The sequence below is a fragment of the Euwallacea similis genome, chromosome 17, assembly GCF_039881205.1.
Source record: "Euwallacea similis isolate ESF13 chromosome 17, ESF131.1, whole genome shotgun sequence".
Lineage (NCBI taxonomy): Eukaryota > Metazoa > Arthropoda > Insecta > Coleoptera > Curculionidae > Euwallacea > Euwallacea similis.
The window spans coordinates 2874250-2891129 of NC_089625.1; the positions used below are offsets into that span (position 1 = coordinate 2874250).

The 16880-nt window shown below is 34.8% G+C and overlaps 2 protein-coding genes and 1 long non-coding RNA gene across 10 annotated transcripts in view; 1 reads left to right on the plus strand and 2 right to left on the minus strand.

Annotated features, from left to right (window-relative positions):
* Lar (tyrosine-protein phosphatase Lar) overlaps positions 1–16880 on the minus strand; it is a 246844-nt gene that overhangs the window by 72933 nt on the left and 157031 nt on the right. The gene's annotated exons all lie outside the window — the stretch shown is intronic.
* Positions 1–16880, minus strand: part of mRpL52 (mitochondrial ribosomal protein L52) — a 188491-nt gene that overhangs the window by 12082 nt on the left and 159529 nt on the right. The window lies entirely within an intron of this gene.
* The window catches only part of LOC136414238 (uncharacterized), a 154202-nt gene that overhangs the window by 889 nt on the left and 136433 nt on the right, over positions 1–16880 (plus strand). The gene's annotated exons all lie outside the window — the stretch shown is intronic.

Here is a 16880-nt window from a genome sequence, read left to right on the forward strand (position 1 = left end):
CGCACATGCAACTTAGAACAATGTCACTGAAAGGGCGGCTGCAAACAAAACCCGCCTTAGTCATGTGCTCATTACCTTCATTACGGTTTCTGTACGTACATGTGAATGTTTTGTCGTGCCGTAAATTTTCCCGGAGATTTGTACCTTGGTTAGGACTTTCAGTTAATTTACTTTCAGCATATAGAGCCCCGGAATACCGAAAGGCTCTATGCAAATGCGGTGGTAATTGGTGGCGAACTTGTCGATTGAGAAATTCCAACCTTGGAATTATTTAAATGAAATAAAAGACCCTCAAATGAGAGGGGGACAATTGTTCTCTGAAAACCGAACGGAACGAACTCCCCGTAACAATGGTCTTTCTTGTAATTATCAGCCAGCTAACCGGACGGTAAGATAAAACCTTTTGTCTGCGGAAAACCCGATTAATTTACAATGGCCTAATTATCTTGGCACAATTTGACTGCGAGATATTTTGAAATATGATATGCTACACAGTCATGAATCTTGATAAAAAGTGTCCTAGGTGTTGTTGCCCGAAAAAACAGGCTTTAGTTAATTTTACAGTTTAAATATAACTGGACTTCGGAAGTTTTTGGAGGTTCAAATGGACACTAAATCACACATCAGATTAAAATTGATATAGAATTTTGCATAGAAAAAAAAAGGAATATACTTTTTCAAAATTGGAGGACGAGATGGACATTAATTGAGCATGTAGACGAGCTTAAAAATGTAGGGGAATTTCACTATGGTGAAAAGCGGTCTTAAAAACCCGAAGTTTATAATTTAAAAGTAGAATATTTTGGAGATTGACATGTACAAATTGAAAACACTGTTGACATTTGAGCTACCAATGTAGTAATCAGTTTCAAGTTAATAAAAAGTTCATTTTGATACATAATAAGAGGCTCCTCTGGACATCAACTTTCCTTCAATAAACTTGGTCTGTGAGAATAAAAATCGAATGTAACCTAGAGAAATTTAACTTCTAAATTTGAGACACTTGACGGCATACCATATATGATAATAATAGGAGGACAAAATGTATTTATTTATCAAAATTGGAGGATAAAATACAATCTTTTAAGAATTAACATACAGGGGAGATAAAAACGTGAGGTAATTTTGTTGAAACGTTGGGTATAATGTGGCTGAAAAAATATCATGAATTTGTTCTAATGGGTTTAGCAGAGAGATGTTATACTTCGGCACATGTTCCCTTTATTTTCGATATCTTGTTTGGTTCAGAAGTGATCATACGCATCTTCAGTACTGAATATTAAGTCAGTTGCGGAAATCTAAAAGCTTATTAATAAAAAAATATATCAATAATTTCTCGAGACCTTTCGCTGAAATCCGATATTTTCGTCCCTCAATAACCGATCCACTTTTCCACCCTCCAAGTTTCTTCAATTATTCTATATTAGCACCGGAATGCGCTAAAAGTTGTATGCCCCGTGTAGAAATTGGCAGTTGGTAATTTGAAAAAAAAAAGGATTTTTTAAAATTCTACCGTAAGTCTTATGTAGTGGCGGAAAAAGTATTTAGACTCCGCTTCACTCGGAGTATAAAATGTTCTAAAATCGAAAGTATTAATTGCACTTAACAATGTATATTTAAAAAAGAAATCTCATAGTCAGGTCTTTTAAACAAAATGATTTATTAGCACAAAAAAAATCTAAAAGCGAATAAGTACAAATTATACTAACATCAGTATGAAATACATGAGGAAAAAACTATTTAGACACATTCTACAAGATGTGACAACAAAAAAAAAATTACAATATTTTGTCCAGTACCCTCGATATTTTATAATTACTTCTAACCGCCTAGGCATAGAATGAACTAAATTTTTAGTTACTTCTACGAAAATGCTCATCCATGCGTCCACTAACTCTCTTTTTAAATTGGTATGTTTGTGTGTCCTTTTTTTATTTCTTTTGGTCAATTCTTCAGTTACAGACTTCCCTGTTGCAGTTTCTAAATTTCTGGCGATGTTTGTTGAACTTTCAAATGGGGTTTTCTTAATAGTTCTGACGATAGTGCTCATTTCTGTCGTCAATTTTTGAAGGTTCGCCGGTTCGTTTTTTATTTTGGACTGTATTTAAAATTTTAAATTTGTTCACAGTATATGCCAATGAGGAATAGTGTCCATCCACCAGTCTTCATATTTCTCTTGCAGATTTACCTTCTTTATAAAATTTAATACTTCAACTTTTTTTCGATTGTTTATTCCCTAGTTGTTGGAGTTATATAAAATTTGAAGTTTATCTTATTTTAATGAAGAAGCAACTGATTTTAAAAGCTCGTGGTAAGCCTGTTGGTTGTATTGTTTTTTACAACCAGCAAATAGTTGAACAGCGACCTGCGTGTAAGTCCAAATACTTTTTTCCACCACTGTAGCTACCTTAGAGTAGCAACATACAGGTCACCGCTCGCAATATTATTTTATATCAAAATAATAAGAATACCTACATTTCGAAGCCCAAATAATAGCGTATATACCTCCGCACTGAAGCGCATTTTCATCTTGTGGCGATTAATCCCTGAGATCGGGCAGTAAACTTTGCCGCGGGATTAAAAGACTTACTTTAGTCTCTTGATATATACTATTCAATTGCGCTCTCGAAACGTTGCAACTTTAAGGAAATAAATCGAATTTCTAAGAATTTAGTAGATACCAAGAAGAATAGAAAAAGTTCTCGATTAATGATTAGGAGTTTTAATAATCAGACAATAAGGATCGGTATAGGTCCCGAATTTGAAGCGTCGACGTCGCGACGTAATGACACGGCAGCAATTGTGAGGCGTCAAAATATTATAGAGTTATCACACGAAAATCCTCGTATATAAATATTTCCGGTGAAGCATAGTATTATGCTCGCATACAATGAGCATGATCTCTTTAGGACAATGAGGAGTTAGAGGTAATTTTTGAAATTATTCTAATCAATTCAATTCAATCAAATTAAACAAGCACTTATTTTATTTTATTTCTTATATTTTACCCCTATTTTTTGCCTATTGTCGAGTCTTACAGGCAAAAAAATAAGGGAAAAATCGTAGTTTTTTAGCGTGCCTTATGCTTATCGGCCCCAGCAGATGAGAATCCTGATGTATGTAATCTCGTCTTCTATTTTTTTTTAGAAATATCGAGATGTAACAGTTAGTTCGATTGGACAAACCACCATCAACAATCGGCGCCGAATCGTGTTCGCTCGTGCATTTCCAAGCGATTTTAGTGGAAGCGAAAAACCCGGCGGCCTAAGCATGTTTTAATTTCGTTATTTTACGATTTACCACAAAAATTACGATTTTTAGGACAAAATTGATAATCGATACCTTTTTTAGAGTAATTAGCCTCACAGATTTTGCACCTGCAATATAAAATTTTGTTGCCGTCGACGCCAGGTCAGGTAACTAAAACCTCTCCATCGGGGATGACAATCTTCATTATATGCTCGTTTAATAATAAACTACAATATTTTTAGAGATCTAGGCAAGATATAAAAGAAGCGTGAACATGTCCTGATGTATGATGAATCACTAGTAGATTTAATCTCAAATACCATATGTACTAATGTCGCACCTTCTAATAACCCAGCATGCACTTCTCACACATGTTATGTTTTCACGCGTCCCAATTTTGGCGTCGGTTTGTCACGCGCTCCAATTTCGGCGTAGTTTTGTCACGCGTCTGAATCTCCACTCCTTTTGTTTTTGTCGTGTAACCGTTTTTAATGATTACTTTGCCTGTCTACAAGGCGATGATTCACGTAGCCTGTTGACTAGAGATTAAAAAAAACAATTTTTTCAAAATAAGGTTCTAATTAAACCTCGCGTTGCAACGCGATTTGAATTCGCAAAGAGCAAAAATTTTGAAGATCTTTTCGAAAATGCCCACCTATTTGTTCTATGTAAAAAAATTGGTCTACCTTGTACAGGGTCGCTCAAAACTAATGATTTTACAGTTGTACATTAGACCTGCCTAGAGCCCGTTTTTTAAATAGAAATCTCTGTATGTCAAATTCGCTAAAGTAAAATTAAATGTAACGTAAATCATTGCATTTAGTCACCTCTAAACATTGAATTATAATGGTTGAAAACTGTGCAGTTATTCAAACAATTTCTCGGGTAGGGGGCTTGTGAACATTCGTTTTCGTGTTTATATGAATGCAAAATAAAACTATTAAGTACAATGTGCACGAAACGATTTGAATTTTAACTAAAACTCGCATAAACAACGAAATAATACAACATTTTAATATTTACATTAGACGCTCAAAATGATGGCCATTGAATTCCAAGCACTTCAAAATGCGCACATTTATAGGCTGATTTGGGACCCCCTGGATCTCATTTGCATCAACATTGACGCAATTCTTCTTTACGGTTTACTGATGTAAACTTGTTTTTTTTATCTTACCCCACGAGTAAAAATCCGGTGCGGTAAGATCGGGAATTCCAGCGGGTGAGTCCCTCGGGCCCAAACGTCTAAACCAACAGTCGCCTAACATTTCAAAAAGCTCCCTTGGTACCTCCGCGATGCAATGAGCCGGCGCTCCGCCTGATTGGGCACAACAGGTGCGATATTCTTCTAGAATTAGATCTTCTGAAAAACCGGTTACTACCGACCTCAGGACCGAGGGATTTACAAAGCGTCACATTTCAGAAGCCACGCTTTCGAACACAGGTGAAAATCAACATATGCTAAGCGACATGAATACGGTTAGAATTTTGAGGTGATTTGAAAAATGTCGAAGTTTACGGGATGTTTCATTTGAATGTGTTGAGTTCCGCGAACGATGTTAGTTCCAGATACAATCGAGAACTTTGCACTGGTGAAGTTGTCTTTGTAAGGCGGGCCGTGACACAATGCGGCCGCACACCTGACCTGAGGAGGTGGCCTTCCCCTTGTAGAACACTTTATTTTCCGATAGAAAAGTTGGTGACATTTTCTGATGTTGAATCCCACTTCCGAAGCACAACAAATGCATCCAGCGGCGACAGTCGAACAAGGAAAAATATGCCCTCAAATAAAAGTCACTGGACAGCAGCAAATTGAACAGTAGATCAATAGGGGGCGGATGTTAGACTGGTGGCGAAACGAAGCTGTCCCTGCAGTGCAATATATCAATTAGGTCCAACTGCTTTCGCGCAAAAATACCTTCACAACAAACATGAAACAAGTGAATGCAACGGACGGTGTTCGTTTTCGTTCCAGCGTGATTTACGAAGTGAGCCAAAGTGATGGGCGGTCCCGACCTGCGGAAGAATATTTTTGTTATTCCTGGAATCTGGATTTCGTTTGCTTTGGCTTTCAGTCGTTAGCAACTGGGAAAAGTAATCCAATATTTCAGAGCCCCGTGTATTTCCGGCAAATAAATCCTCAACATAATACTCTCCGTAAGTTAGTATCCTTATTAAACCCCTTCAAGCTTCTCGGCCGCTGAAATTTATCGCCGATGATAAATCACAACCCGTACAAAAGATTTAATCCGCATTAATCTTCACATAGAGCTAAACCTCTCTTCATAAGAATATACTTTAAAAATGCGCCTGCTTTACTAGAATAATAAATTAGACCATATTTTATCTTCTCTAAGCCAAGTATTATCCCTTTAATTAATAACTGCAATTTGGACGTAACACATTTAATTCTCAGATTCCCCAAATCCCTCCCAGAAAAATAAAAAAATATGTATGAGAATGGGTGATTAATAATTTGCTAGATGCGCGGCCATTAATCCTCGAAGTCATTGAAAAATGCCCGCTTTATTACGAAAAAATAAGTCGGTGACTTTTTGTCAGTAAGCTCGCTATCAAATCGGAAATGCAATTATCTCTCTCTCTGTCAAAGAGTCGGAATTAAATTTTAATTAAAAATACTTTAAATCGTTTGCAGAACGACTTAAAATTAATTGCCATTTTATTTGACTCGCCAGATTAATGGGGGGAAATAGATCACGAACTTCCCGGTCCACGTAAGACATCAGCAAAGTGCAAAAACGACTTCATCCACCTTCTAAAAGTCGATGCAAAATGGCGTAGGAGCAGAGACGAAAAATAATACAACAAAATACTTTAATGCTGAACGCGGCAGCTTAAAACTTTTCACGTATTTTACCCGCCTTGGTAATTTAATGGTGAACAATGTAAATTATAATCTGCGCGGGCTTAAAACTTGCTCACTCCGCGGCACACTGTTAAATTTACACAAAATAAGAATAGGAAAAGGTCGGTTTGGGTCATGTCAACACCACTAACAGTGAGAAGGGATTTACATTCTGGCGATATTAGTATGGCTGCAGCTACAGATTGTCATCATGATGGAGATTAAATAGTCAAACCCCATTAAGATAGTCAAAATGCCCTTTGATCTAAATTGAAAAGCTAACTGAATGGACATATAAGTGCATAAGTTATGATCCTTTAATGCCAATCAGTTGTGCAAAATACCTTTATCCACACCCCATAGACCAAAAAAATTCTTAAAACGCTATCTTCTCAATTATAATTTTTAACTTGAAAACTGGTTTTTCAAAAAATCTGAATAAAATCATACGTATATAGAAAACCCTCGCGCATTTGCTACATATTTTTCATTTTTTTTCCTACTAATTCTAGCCTAATAATGATGTTTAAAGTTTCAAAATGAAATAGCTTTTTTTTCAAAACGGGCTACAGGTCCAATTTTTCCTTCTAATGGTGGGTATTTTAATGGTAAATTTAAGTGTATATAAAACGTGTCCCTTTTTAGGCTGCGCTATATTGAAAAATGCAAAAAGCTCAATTTTTTGACATTTTTTTCAATACCGAATTAACCATTTCGGCTTTTTTGGGCATTTGATGCATTTTTTTTTATAATCTAATAGTAATCTTTTATGGCATTTTATGCCGAAATGCTTAATTCGGTATTGAAAAAAATATCCAAAAATTTAGTTTTTTGCATTTCTCAATAAGGCGCAGTCTAAAAAGTGATATATTTTATATACACTTAGATTTTCCATGAAACTGTCCATTATTAGAAGAAGAAACTGGATCTGAGGCCCATTCTGAAAAACAAGTTATCCCATTTTGAAATTTGATGAATTGAATGAAATTTTAAAAATCGTTTTTAGGTTAGAATTAGCAGGAAAAAATGTGGTGAATGAGCGAGGATTTAATATATACGTGTGATTTTTTTAAAGATTTTTCGAAAAACCAGTTTTCAAGTTAAAAATTATAATTGGGAAGATAGTGGTTAAAGGTTTTTTTTTTATCTAGGGGATGGGGGTAAGAGTATTTTGCCCAACTGATTGACATTAGAGGGTTATAACTTATGTATTTATATGTCCACTCAGTTAGGTTTTCAATTTAGATCAAAGGGAATTTCGACTATCTTAATGGGGGGGATACTCTTTTTCATTGCTACGTTGAATTAGCTTGCGCAGGGGGCAATTATCGAATAATTTCGTTTGTCGCAGGGTTGCAGTAAACTGAAACGTATCAATCCCTCCATTTTTAGAAAGTTTACACTGGCGAAAGTTAACTTTCAAGGAATTGTATTTTTAAAGAATGCAGCCGCAAGTGTGAAGCATTTACGGTGGCATTCTGGCAGTTTGCGATATTCAAGGTGCCAAGAGCGACCAGGAAAATGATCACAATTATTGCACTTATGCGAATTGCCGCTGTAAGTTGCTATCGATTGATCCAACGTAACAATAAGTCTAGAATATTAAGTTTCAAACATTTATAAACAGCAGTTTGGTTTTGCATTATTGCTCCCATCACAAGCTGGATTACCGCATTACTGCCAGCACAAAATTAAACTTACTGTACCAGTACGTATACAGTAGCTTAATTGAAGTCTCTCTGTAATGTAGACAATATTTATGAATAACTAAACAAACAAAGCTAGTTGAAAACGTACACCCAATCTGTACAGCATCAAACTTAAATTTACTAATTTGCAGCCGTAGTTAATTTTCATTGCATGTCCGCAAACCGTATGCCATTATACGAGAATAGCATATTTTTGAGCTGTATTAAATTAGGCGTGCTTATTTAATTAAATGAACGCACGGCTCCACGCGTTTGCCATTTAGATTTGTTGAAACAAACACGTAATTTAATTAATTTAAACTGCTGTTCTCTCTCTCCCTCATTGAACGGCATTCTTTATTATTCCGAATTGTTTTTGTTTGCCGCGGAACTGATAACAGTAAATAATATTATTAATTAATAACCTTCGTTCTAGTTAATATAGAATTCATTCGAAACTTACTGTATCTCATGGACGATATTTCAATCTCGGGCCCGCAAAATAGGTGCGGCCTTGTCGCGCATCCCACATAAAATATTCATTTTTCTCCCTGTCTGTATTATTTGTGTCATCCGTCGCGTTGCGCGTAACTACGTGTTCCTTATAAATAATGTAATTCAGTACCGGAATTTAATGCATTTTAATGTAGCGCTAGATATAAATTTCGATAGCCTTAATAAACAACACATTTCGAATTAGCCATACGCCGCGAAACCTCCAAGTAATGTTCTTTTGAAGTTGCTTTTTAGCAAAAAATGTCCACCTACTCAAGTTTAACTTCTAAAAACTCCTTGAAGCAAATACGTCTTTACAGTTAAGTACCAAGTTAATTAACTAAGCAATCCTACTTTTTGAACTTAAGTTTGTGGCCTTTATTTAATTTTTTGAGTGGTTGTAAAAGAAGTTTCGAAAGTTGTAATGATCGTCTAGTTAATTTTACTATTAAAAGCTTCGTTTCAAGTTAAAGTTGTTAATTATGGATAATTTAAAAATCCGATAACAGGTATTTCCAGTTTACATGTTAATTTTCCCTCCGATACACGAAATATTATTTGTATGATATTTTTATTTGATATGGATTTTAAAAGGCAGTTATTTAAAATGTATTTTGTTTGTGAAATAATTTAAGCTTATTGATTTTGGCGAAAATTTCAAAGGAGAGTTGTTTCACAATAGCTTTTGACGCATTGAAGGAGGATAAATCTATGCCTGAGTTTAAGCAAAAAGGCTCAAGTAAACTGCTTCCGTTTTAGCCTTATTTATTTTCACGAAGAAATGTAGATACAAGTTTTCGAGTAATTTGAGCAATCATTACACCATGATTTTATAAAAAGGAAATAAAATAATTTTATTTTAAATCATTTTCAGGCACTCAAATTACGAATATTACAAGATATTTTTAAAACTACTGAATAGAATTTTGTTTATGTATATATTAATTATTTTAATAAAGACCACTGTATATTTGACTGCATTCTAACAAAGCAGGTGTATCGTAAGGTTGTTTGGAATCGTTCGGAAAAATGATTTTAACGTCAGTCTAAAATAGGAAACATTTAACTTTTGAGCGACTCGAATTTTTCTATAGCTTAGATTCGGTTGGTCAGAACAATCCCGGTAATCATATAAATATTGTATTTAATTATAATAGAAATCCCAGAGAAACTAAATTATCCGAAAATTTGTCCATAAAAAAATTGTCCACAGAGATAAATAAGGAGAAATTTTCAAAAACATCCCAATCAAAAAATGGAGAAATTTGAAATCTTTTTTGAGCCAGGACAGTAAGAAAATCTCTGATACTTTAGTCTTATAAAATCAATAAAAAATCTCGAAAGAATCCTCCGAAAATGTCCTCAAGTCTATAAAAAAATTCTGTTAAAATTAGATGAAAATTTAAAAAAAATAGAAAATACTGGAAATTATATATGGGTTATGATGAAAGTAGCAGGTTTTTTTTGGAATATTACCAGCAACAGCAGCAGTTACAGCTTCTCCATCCTAATTTCCTTTTAAACGTATCGTTAACTAGTGAGAATTTTCTCGTGCGTTAATAATTTCGAACCCCGAATCTGCCAAATGGAAATATGAAATTTAGGAGGGTTGAAGCCCCCTCGACGTTTAACCTTACTTTACTCACTCTAAACACTAACAAAATACAAACGTTGTTTTATGAGGTGAACCTATGTCATTAGGGCTTCGAGGTCGGGGGATAAATTAGGTTTCTCGGCGGTGGAGATTTCTGCCAAAAGTTTCTTCCTGTTTTTGAGTCTCCGAGTATGGTTTCAAGGTAGAAACTACCTTCAAACTTGTGAAAAATTTATTGTTACATAAAGCAGTTATTCCACGTTCGACTGTCTAACTCTGAGGTCTGGTTGATGGTAAAGTTCATAAATCGCCGGCATAAAGTTATAAATCTTTCATTCGGGATTTAAACTATTAAATGTGCTTATGGTTTAAAGGCGGTTCTCGAGGGCGATACTGAGCGGTGTTAGGGCGCGACTTCCACGGTTTATCCCAACATTAAATTTGTAAATTATAAATGGCCATAGCTTAGGTAGATAACAGTCATACACGGCTCCCTCGCGGCTAATTTTAATTGGATTATACGACTGTCCGGCCCATGAGACCGGCTTTAGTTTACTATTGGCAGCTAAGCACCCCGGGCATTACGGCAGAAGCGTCTCCTAATATTAATATTTACGGTTCCTATCAATCGATTAGATGTGCGGAATTAAATTTACGATTTTCTGGATTCTTGAAATGAATTATATGCAATCCCTGCGGTTTGTCTATAATGCGGGGCCATAATTTTTCCCTACGCAATATTGGCGGAACGTCCGCCATGTCCCGCCATCCCGGTGAATTATATTCGCATTACCTGACCTGGGAATCTGTTAGCGTTACGGGATCGGCTTAATTGATTCGAATGCAGCAACATTGCGCTAATGAACTGGGAAAATTGAATTCAATGGGCTGTTTAATTCACTCTCGCGAATAACAGCGCTTTTTAAATCCGGCGTCAAACGGAGGTCATGTAGTGCGAAATTGTTTTATGCCGGTTTTTTCGCTGATTAATTGGTAGCAAACCTATGTATATCGATGCAAATTCGTTTGGAAAGAAAATAACATTTGTGTAACAAGTTGAGGTAACTTTTATCACACCTTTTAAATGTTTTACTTTCGAAATATCCATAAAATCGTCAACTAGCAATTTAAGCTCCCGCGTCCAACAAGAGATTCTTATAATTTCTAGTTACTTGTAGTGGCAACTGTTCTGGCACGATTATATTATCAGTCTGTTACTAAACTGGGAAATGATTTTCGAGTAACCGCAACGAACCAGCGACCACTTTGGAACAGTCCGAATTACGTTACCGAGGCTCGGTTTTGGACCGTAATTATTACCAAATGGGATTGAAGTGCGTATCGCTTTTTCACTTCTTTCTATAACGCTATGCAAACTTCCTCAAAGTGAGTAAACGTGTACGGAAGGAAGCAAATGCAAAATTCCTGTCCCTTCAAAGTTTCTATTACCTCAAAGCAATGTCTAGTACTTCTTACGATCTGGAACTAGTATATCTTACTCAGCAGTGTTTTAATTGATAGTTTTTACGGGTAAAAAGTCGGTAATTATTATCTTAAATTTTCACTTAATAGTAATCGAAATATTAAAATAACTTTCGACACGTAACGGAAACTAATAAATTTTACTATAAAATTTGTGGTGTCACAGAAGGTCTTCTGACTAGCATTTGTTACATTCTTGTTACCATCAAAATAGTTTAACTGTTAAGCCACGTTAAAGTTATCGAATAAAGTTATTCTTACGTTGATGAAACTCATTAATACTTCTTTTATGTAACTCTTCTTGAACAGTAATATTTCTTAGTAAAAGTGACGAAATTGTCACTTATTTTAAGTAAAATTTCCCAGAACTGGGCTATTATAAATTCTCCATTGAAAACGATTGATAAATTTTATGAATCAAAACTATGAAGACATGAAAATAGGAATTGTAAGAAAATAAACTTAAAAGCTAACCATGAAATCTAAACAATTCTAGGAAAGAATTCTGAAGAATTAGAGTTTTGCCAGTTAAAAATATTCAAAAACCACTCTGAATGAATCTGAAATCTCTGATTATTTCCATCAACTTCGTACAACTCCCGCAAGGAAATTTTTCCAAATCTGGTCAATTGGGATTAGTCTGCTTATTTCAAATTCAATGTTTTTGCAATGATTCAGACCTTTAAATTAAATTTTTTTTTCTAGCTATAACCGTTTTCGCTTATCATCCACACACATTCTGTTGTGCCAACCTGTAGAGCATTATGTAAAATCTGCACGATACTATATTTTCGGGGGTCAGGCCCTCTTCTACATCTTAATTTTTTAGTCGCTTTTTGTGCAGCTCCCTCCATGCTCGAAAGGAATCCAGAATTATCCAGAATAAACGAGAAATGTCAAGAGAAATAATAATCCTAAAACTCCTCGGGCGGGTTCAGATACCAAAGCACTGACTGACTTTTCCGTTCTGATGTTCTCGCACAGCGTCGTACCGATGGGGTTTGCGTCCTTCGTAATAATAATATTTATTTAAAAAAATTAATTTACCAGCAAATTTACAATATTGTTTCACTATTGGAAACTAGCACTAAAAGGACGGAATTTTTCTAAGAATTTCGAGCAGAGTTATTGTATCTTTTACAGTTTCGGGTATCTTTTAGTTTTATAGTTTTGAATGCTCTCTTTATAAACCAGGGCTCAATTGGACGAACGTGGAAGTATATAAAGTACAGACAAAAGCGGAGGACCGGACCACCTCTTTGCGTCATCTGCGGCATTTCGGCATATCGCTAATCTAATAGTCCCATTTGTCCCCTCTAATATGGTGCCCGTCCACAATGACTTTATCGTCCAGGGGCGATATTACCCCCAGCGCTTTCATACAGTTTTTTCACGTAATATGTTTACTGGATAATCATTGAAGCGGAAGGGCCATTTCGTTCCGTACAAAAGGCGAGACAAAGGATGTATCACTGTAGATGGAACTGAAATGGAATTATTACTCCTTATCACTTTGGTCGCGGAAATAAAAATTGGAAAAGTCTGTTTAAAGTGTGATCAGCCAGAAACTTACAGCAGCACAAAGTGTATTGTAATCAGATCATAAATTAAATCCTGCTTATTGAGAGGGTGCATGCAGTAGAGCGGATCACATTGCGCAATGATAATAGTTCCACACCGAATTTGATACCTTATGACTACATTCCGTAACTGAGTTATATAGGAATCGATGAATAAACGTCTTGAGCGATGACTTGAACGACGATTATCCATCTCTAAGGGTAATTGTCTTGCATATTATACTGCTACTGCGGTTCGTTAGCTAAAACCCCAAATGTTGTTTCCTCGGCACATGTACAGGTTAATTTCATGCAATAAAGTTTAAATCAATTTTGCCATATCATTGAAGATACGAATAAATCTCTCAGATTTCCCTATTTCTAAAGGGCTCGCCAAATGTAGTGCAAGAAAGTAAACGTCAATTTGACAGAGACGCTTTTTTGTTTTATAGCTATGGAGTTATATACGATTGAACAACGAATTAAAGTTGTTCAAGAGCACTATAAAAATGGTGCAAAAATAAAGAATACGTTTCGCACAATACTCGAATTTTTCGGTTGGCATAACCGTCCAAATCAGAGCACAATCGGTCGTTTATTGCACAAATTTGAATCAACTGGTTCGGTTAGTGATCTACTAATGACTGGCAGACGAAAAAGTGTTCGTACACCAGAGAATATCGCTGCTGTGAAAGAAAGTGTAAAGGAGAATCGAAAATTGAGTGTAACTCGTCGATCGCAAGAATTGGGCATTTCATCCGCCAATTTACACCGTACTATGCATAAAGACTTGCGTTTACATGCATACAAAATTCAATTAACACAAGAACTTAAGCCGGCAGATCGTTTTGCCCGTTGTGTTTTCTCGGATTAGCTCATTGAACATCGTGCAATTGCTGCCACTTTTTCATCGGAAATCATCTTTAGTGATGAAGCGCATTTCACGTTAAATGGGACTGTAATTAAGCAAAATTGTCGCATTTGGGTTAATGAGAATCCTAGAGAATATCAAGAACAATCGATGCATCCCCCAAAAGTAACGGTTTGGTGTGGATTGTGATCGAAAGGAATCATTGGTCCTTATTTCTTTGAAAGTGATGATAGAAATACAATTACTGTGAATAATGACCGATACCATGCCATGATAAGTGATTTTTTTTTCGAAAATTAATCGTATTGATATAAAGGACCTTTACTTTCAACAAGATGGTGTGACATGCCACACAACGCATGGAAACATTGAGTTGTCGCAGTCGAAATACGAAGTACGAAAAAACGTAATTTTGCGAAATGGAAATGTGTCTTGGCCCGTTCGTTCATGCGATTTGACACCTCTCGACTTTTTTTGGTGGGGATTTTTGAAAAGTAAAGTGTACGTCAGTGATCCAGCTACCATCCATGATATTAAAAACAACATTATTGCCGAGATAAATGCAATTGAAGCGACCACGTTGGAAAATGTCATCAAAAATTTCGATCATCGTACTGACGTCTGTGAAACAAGACCTGGTGAACATTTGAGTTATATTATTTTTCATACATAAATGGCATAGATCAATGTTCAAAATAAAACAATAAATTGGATTGAATCGATATTCCTTACGTTTTTAATTTGCCTTTACCTTCCTGCGTCTATTTTGGCGGACTCTTTATATATGAGCCACGTCATTTATCAAGTTGCGAAAATCTTTCTATGATGTCATTCATATGTCACTTTTCCTCATTTTAATCCTCAATTTGTAATTGAAATCACAATTTTCAAACCGCAATTTAATTAACCCTAAAGTATGGCTTTAATAATTGCACGCCCGAATAAATAACAGAAAATGCTTAACATAATTGCGTTCAATATCTAATTACTGATAAATTATTCTATTTGGATTATATACGTTATGAAATTTTATTGACAGCTTTTCCCGAAAGTGATATAAATATTTGTTGCCTATTATTAACCGGCCAGAAATATTAAATTCCCCTCTGAAATATGTATTTGTTTAATATTGTTTGTTCACGTTGATGCAGCTTTTTCATGATTTTTTGTAACAGATATCCAGTAAAAAAATCTACTTCAAAATGTCTATTATCCCGGCTCCTGCTGCTTGCCAGACTATAAAATTACAATGTTCGATGGTTTTTTTATCTGGAATGATGGATGTGCACTCCCTTCTAGATTTATGGTGTCTAAGAATCTAAATATCTCAGATAGTTGCAGTTCAAAAAGGAAAAAAAAATACATGGAGCAAAGTGCTTGAAGGAAGTGTGTTTCCAAGCTGCTTGGAACTCTATGTACTCGAAAATACTATATTAATATAAACAATCAATGCTTCTAGCACGAAGAATATATACAAATCAAATTTACCTAAAACGAGACTAATTGAAGAGGTTTAAAAGTTTCTGAAATACCCTAAAAAATAATGAAAACCGGCAATAATTATTTCAACGATAAAAAATGTTTCTGAAAATACTTTTTTTAAGAAGAATTTACGTTGCTCTATCATAGATTGAGCTAGTTGACAATAATTTACAAACGTGCAAAGTAACCTAACTATAATCAACTCAGAACATCATTGATGTTAAAAGGATCAAATCGAATTAAAAGCGAAAGTTGGTATTATGTTGTGCTAATGCATTCAGAATTGAAAATAGTAATATATTTTGGGATAATTTTTGATCCGTTTCAACATCAATTGAACAAACATAGATTGAACAACGTGCAAGAAAAACAGATAATAACGAAATTGGGAGTATAGAGAACAACGTGCAAAACTAGTTTTGTGTGTAACTTAAAGAAAATGGTATAAGAAACTTAACAGAGGAATATGAAAACATAAGTTTATGTAAAGGTATCTATTACTATTATTATTATTATTATTATTATCATATACCGGTTATTAAATGTTATATACAATAATTAAAATGTATGTAAAAGGTGTTTGAGTTCTGTAAATTAAATCTAAATACACCAACGAATATTAATTGTGCCTTCTTTAGACAATCCGTCTTGAAAGCATGCTGTGCGTATAAAATGGTCTCAAAATAGACATTCTCCTTAAGCCCACATACCTTCGTCAGTTTCTAATATTGTGATATTTTGGCAATTGGTGAAATATCCTATAAAGAAGGTTCGAATCAGTATCAAATCGTTTTTAAAGAATGGTTTACAGGGTGTCCCAAATTCGACTATTGCCTTGGGGATCTCGGAACCCATTAGGGAGGCATAGTGGGTTCAATGAAGGAAAAATTGCTGCTTTATGAGCAGAGAATTTTTGAGATATACTTCCGGAGATATTCGAAAAAACAAATATTTTTTCGAAATTTTGAATTTTCTGAAAGCTAAAGACAAAAAACCCTACCTATTTTGAAGTGACTCGGACCTGGACATTGTGAGAAGGGTTTTCTCCATCTGTAGTTGAATAACTCAATTGAAAGATAATAAGAAACTTTTCACAAAACAGAACTTTTTGCTAAAGTTTAAATGCAAAAAAATCTGTGGTAAGCGTAGTTAAAATTCTATTTTCAATTTTTAGTATTTAGATCGATGTTTTTTCAGCTTAGTATTGAAGAATTCAATACCATGAATTCATTAGTTTGTTCACCATAAAAGTCTCTAGTAAAAGCAAAAAATTAAGTTTTAGTCATTTTCAAGTATTTCACAATTTGTGAGTTTAAAATTAAGGCTTTCGGTAACGTACCAAAAGATCAAGAATTTTATTAAAAACGTCAAACCACAAAATAAAACACGTCCCTGATTTTCGGTAATTAGATCCAATTAAATTTTCCATATTTTGAGGTGTTGATATTTTTTCACCTTAAAGTTAACGTTTTTAAAAGGGCACATTAACAACTCAAGGAATTTTAAAATTTAGAAACTCCGAAGTCAAGACTACACGTGAATTAACTTATTAATGAGGCTTTAGTAGAATTTTTTTCCAAAATTTTGCTTCAGC